Source organism: Opisthorchis viverrini (genome assembly GCF_000715545.1).
Source record: "Opisthorchis viverrini unplaced genomic scaffold opera_v5_146, whole genome shotgun sequence".
NCBI lineage: Eukaryota > Metazoa > Platyhelminthes > Trematoda > Opisthorchiida > Opisthorchiidae > Opisthorchis > Opisthorchis viverrini.
The window spans coordinates 536,460-542,239 of NW_008751801.1; positions in this window are offsets into that span (position 1 = coordinate 536,460).

The window sequence follows — 5,780 nt, forward strand, 5'->3', positions numbered from 1 at the left end:
GTGGCAGTACCTTGCACGCCAAAGTTAGCCTTGATTTTCACACAGTACATTCAGGCTACCCCATGCATATAATTTTAAAACATTCAGATAGTTAGCTGCCATTCGCTGGCATTTTTTGGTGTTGTGAGACAAGTGACAACCGGACCAAGTACAATGCAGCTACAGACAAACATCCACGGTTCTGTCTTTAGGTAGTCCTGAAATAAAGGCCAGGCTCAGAACCACCGGCCATGGGCAATACACCCGTGCTACTGGGGTGTGGCGAGTATACAAGCGCATCATGGTGCCACGTAAGAGGGTGACACTCCCTGCGATTCAATCCAGTCCACCACACGAGGTTTTCATCCCTCGTGCATGCCACCAGACGTGCAGGATGACAAGCCACCAATTGCGTCACAATTGCGGTTTGTGCATCTATATATAACTCCAGCTACCAGATATTTCATTCGGCCTGGGAAACTCCAGGCCAGTAAAACAGTTCAGTCATTTCGAACAAGCAAACAGCAAACAGCTACTGGAAGAGGAAGGTCGCGGGGGCAACTGAAACTTCCGGTAACTTTTGGGCTATGTGGGTAGAATGGAGATGTTCGGAGCCTGTGTACTATGGCTAGGCGACAACGAAGCATTGGTGTGAAACTTTTTGTCAAGTAGAATCACCTCAGTGCTGTGTGTGTGAATGAGTGGGCTGTGGAAGCGAACCAGTGGTTCATTCGTTGGACATCTGCAAACCTACATTTGATGTGCGTGTACTGAGCGTGATCAGAGGATGCAGAATGATTCAGAACAGTGGAGAACTGAAGCTTCGGTTCGACTAAAGTTATTTAAATCCAGTCAAGGCAAAGCACCAGACATTAAATAGAGCTGCCAGAGATATTCAGGGATGGGACCAGGCTTCAAAAACTAGGAATAATTTTGCTGGGTATTGAAACTTAAGGCCGGGGGATAAAAACAGGGCGGTGGAGACGGGCTTGTCGACAGTTACGATGGCAGGCGCCGGCCACTGCAACACAACTACGCTCCAGAGAACAGAAGCGGATGTAGTTGTAGGAAGTGAACGTCTATATAAGGGATAGATAAAGTGATAATTTATAGACAGACACTTAGGAGTGTGGTTGCCACACTTGTAAGACGCTGCTAAGGGGTTCGGGCTGGTGAAGGTAAATACCAGGACATAGCAATGGACAGTCATGTTGAGTGCGCGAAGTTAGAGGGGCTTAGGGCTTATTTCAAAAAGTATCTGGTGTGAGCTGTGGCGCAAAAAGAGTTTAACTTCCTCAATAGAAATGCAAGAACCAATGGCCTTTCGAAAACCTGCAGGAGGTGAGATAGCACGGATAGGAGAGGGAAGCTTGTTCCACAGTTCGGGATACAGGCAAATAAAAAAATTTGTCTAAAGACAGTTCGTTAGGCCGATAATGTGAGTAAAAATCCAGAGTTGCGGATATTATAGGGAGGACAGAAAAAAATCAGGGCGACATTCATATGTGTAAGCCCGCAAGAGATTGGGAGATGCAAGAGGCCTAGATTCAATCTGACGCGCCATAGCCATAATGGATCCAGCCCAAGTAACAAACAGGGAAGACGATACGTAGATGACGCCGGAAACAATAACTTTGAAAACGATCACTGTACGTTCTCCTAGGCGTTCCGAAATGCCTGAAAATATTGTCAGGAGAATTCAGGGCTGGATTCAAGAATGGTTTCCACAGATTGTCTAAAGATGGCAATTAAACGTGATTTATTCTGGAAGGATCGGCAAATATAAGCGCAGGGGTTGCGAGGTTGGGCAACTCTGTACCTTGCTTGTTGGTTAAAGCTAAGTGCACAGGAAAATCCGAGGCCTACGTCTCTCATTTCGGGAAGAATAAGGATCGAGAATTCCATTCAGAGTAAGTGCTAGGTGAAACTTAGATTCGATGCAACAGGGCTTTACGTTTTGGAACGGTGAAAGAAAGACAGGAGTTAGAGGACCAGAGGGATAAAGAATTCAAGGCAGACTGAATTTTAGAAAGAGTAGGAACAAAGTTACTGGCCCTAAACTCGAAAGCTGTCTTGCAGAGCATCAAGGTGAACGGTGATCTATGGTGATGATAAGAGAAAATGACTTTCAATCATCCAATAAAGAACGGCTGCCAGAGGGTTCATTGAAAAAATAACGGGCCAACCTATACGTAGAGGTACACCAAATGTTCGCACAACACATGGTTCAAGAGAAGGATTTTATCCTAACTTTGAATTATTTGATCGTATAAATTGGGAATAGTGAAAATTTCCTAAGCAGATCCACTCTAATTGAAATGTGTTTAAAGATACTTCACTTATTCTCAGCATGTTATTCGCAATATAAATGGCTAGCTGCGCTCAAAGGCGAATTGTCGGATGTGGAACCCAGCATTTCCCAAACCAGATTTCAAAAGATAAGAAACTTTTGCGTAAAGATTGGCAATTGACCAAATCTTTTCGAAAATTTCAAGTTCCCAGGGTGAATAACAGTTATATGAAAATTCGTCTTATGAGTAAACGTAATCCGCCACGGATATAAAATTCACATTTTCAGTATTCGTCAGACCTCAGCATGAATCCTCCGCGGAGCTGTAGAGAGATGTTTTGATAGCTTGGTTTCTCCACCTGTTTCGTTCCGCAGTGCACCTGAAAATACTTTAAGGGAGTACATGAACAATAGTTGACTTTTTTGTCCGTGAAAGCTAAAAATAGGGCGGTCATCCGTGATTTATGGAGAAGAACATAGCTTATCACTGCAATAGGGGCCCCGATAGATAAATCCAAATAAATCNACATTCATTAAGTTATAGCGAGCGGAGCTCAATCGTGATTCGTGGACTTGAATCCATCCACGTAATACTCGTAGGCACAACATTCTGCTTCGGCCTGCAATATCTTCTATATGTTAGCTTTGAACACCCATTGATCCTTGGGACCATGGTTCATCATCCACCGTCTGAAGTACACTGACCTCTTCGCAATCGGGCTTTGATGCCATAATCCTAACAATGACACGTTTATTCCACGATATATGGGTATCGTGCCAACTAAGGCCTGATTAATTCGTCCCAATTTGCACTTGCTGGGCAACCATATAAGGAAATGGAGGTAAAAGAGAGGTGTGCTTGTTATGCAATAGCAAATTCTGGATTGCACGGTACGAAGCGACGGATAAAGTAGGCCGGACGGGGCAGCCTTTCAATGAAAATTGAACCGACTTGAACTAAAAGTGAAAAACCCGGCTGGTAATGGGCGAACCTGAACTGTTGAGTTAACAGCCAAAGATAGAGAAAGCATGGATATGAGAAGTGAAATAAATGCATTTGCATGAGAAAAAGACAGTGGTTTTCATTCCAGAGGCATAGCGTAAATCGGAACTGGATAAAATCACTGGTATTGTAATTGGATAGGGACAAGAGACAAGTCCTTTGTGTGAACCAAATGTTGTTGGTGCATCAGATTATAAAGAAAAATAATTAAATTTGTCAACGTGACAAATCAAAAATGCGTGAAATCTAGGTTGCTCGAATCCGAATAGAGAGTTCGGCTGATCAGAATTAAGAACTCATCCACGTGGCGGTTGAATCGAGGTAACCAGGTTGTTTGTATTCGCAAGAAAGTGTTTTCGGAGACAAAAGGGTGCTGTCGCTATCGTGTAATCATATCATCTACGGTGGTATCATACCACAATTGTGCTGAAAACGTTTGGTCATTGGGGGACCTTATCAGGAAGGTCAGATTCCTGAAAGCAACTTCAAAACGCTCGGAACGCATTGCTCCACTAAAAACTCAACAGGAAAGCCGGCAAGCATCCAGGCCAGTCAATCGTTCAATCAATATCTATCAGATAGCCTGAATCAGTGTCAGAAAGTCCCTTTTAAATAGCGTGAGGCCGTTGTAACTTTTGCTCCCGCACTCGCACTCACTCACTCGCTTGTTAGGAATACAGCTGTTGAGTTCCCTTCTGTTAGTCTTTTCTCTCCGACACTAGGCACTGGAGCGGGTAAGCAGTAGATACCATAGACTGACGAATCAGCAGATATAGCAGACCTCATAACGGACGGCGTGTTCTGAGGCCGTTGAAAAAGGGTGGCCGGCAGGCTTCCGGTTGACCACAGGGTTTCATGGCCAAAGACAACAAGCTCCCATGCCAGAATCATGTGTTCAAAGAGCGCCACAGAGGTAAAATTTTGTTCCTTTCAATAATGTGTGAAGCATCCTCCAGGGGACAAGGGTGCCCAGGGTTATGTGGGCAGCGATGTTGCCTTTCACAAGAAAGGCTACTCCAGGACCTGACGCGACCTAAACGCGGGGCACACTAAGTAAGCTGAAGCACAAGCGGAATTTGAGGTAGAACAACAAACGTTTGTGATTGGGAGAAATGGAGCTGTTGAAATAATGAAAATAGCATCACTACAGCACGTTATAAATAAAACTTTGAAGCTCCGATAAACGAAATAGAACGCAAGAGTGGGAAAATATTGAGCCAGAAAATAGTCACTTAAGCCACATCAACAAAATGAGGTTCAGCTAAATCTGCGAAGTGCTCCCAAAATTTTCATACAACCATAGTTTGAACAAAGGAAAATTTTCTATAGAGGATCAGCAGGCAGCGGTATTTGTACGAAACATAAGGCCTCCACAGAGAGATTGAGTTTTGATGGAGTTCTTCTAAGAGTACTCATAGTCTGCCTCAGACGGCTAAGAGTAGTAATAATTTCTAACCCACGAAGTGAATCGTCACCTCTTAATTTCAAAGAAACAATCGACATCCAGATTGAGATAGTGAAGAGCGTTGGCATGCTGAAGTGGGAAAGGGTATGGCCATGTGTGAATTGTTGTGCCATTAAAATCATTGGCAGTTGTGGAATAATCCCGGCATGCTGCGTTCTATACTGATTACATTTTCCGCTCGTACATATTTGTGAGGCAATTCTGTCAATATCTGATTTAATAACAGAATCACTGCGTGTCATTTTGCGAATTTTTTTTAACTTGCCATTGCTTCTTATGGAAACCTGTCAGATTGCCCTCAATTCCTGCGGTTCAACCAGTCGTAGTCACGAGCCAGACCAATAATTACTGCACCTTAGAGCTATCGATGAATCACAAGAGATGTTAGCAAGACGGGTGTCCATCGAATATGGGACGTGGTGTTCAGTGTCACACCTGCAAAGTCTGGTGGCATTTCAAGTGCACAGGTTTATAAGCCGACCACATAAGCCAATTAGCCGACTCACCCAACCCATTTGTCTGCACCCGCTACCTCTACTTCGCGGGTGCTGTGCATTCTGCAGCTAAAAAGGGAGTTGCCACGACGAAACCAAACCGTTATGGTGAATTGGGGGGACCAGTGTAAACGTTCGGTTTTAATCGGAATACTAGACACTAAACTGGCGCTTTTCACAAAAGATTCCGATGAAGCAAACACAGAGGACTAAGTATATCGGGCGAATGCCAATAATGAACTTTGATCCCTGAACGAATATCTAGTGCTATTCACTAGGGGACCGTTGGCTGCAAAAATGGTCATCCATTTCTCTGATGCATTAATCAAGACCACCGCGATATCATTAGTGGGCAGGCGTACGAAAGAGTGCGGGCTGATTTACTAAGCGTCGTTCTCCAGAGTATCACACCAACAAAACTGGCACAGTCGTTCATTGGTGGTCTCATCACAGCCTGAGCACGGATAGCGGTTATGCGGAAATGGAAGCAAACGAACACGTGGGCTTCTAGTCACCCTTTCATCCCCACCCGCTGCACAGGTCTTAGTG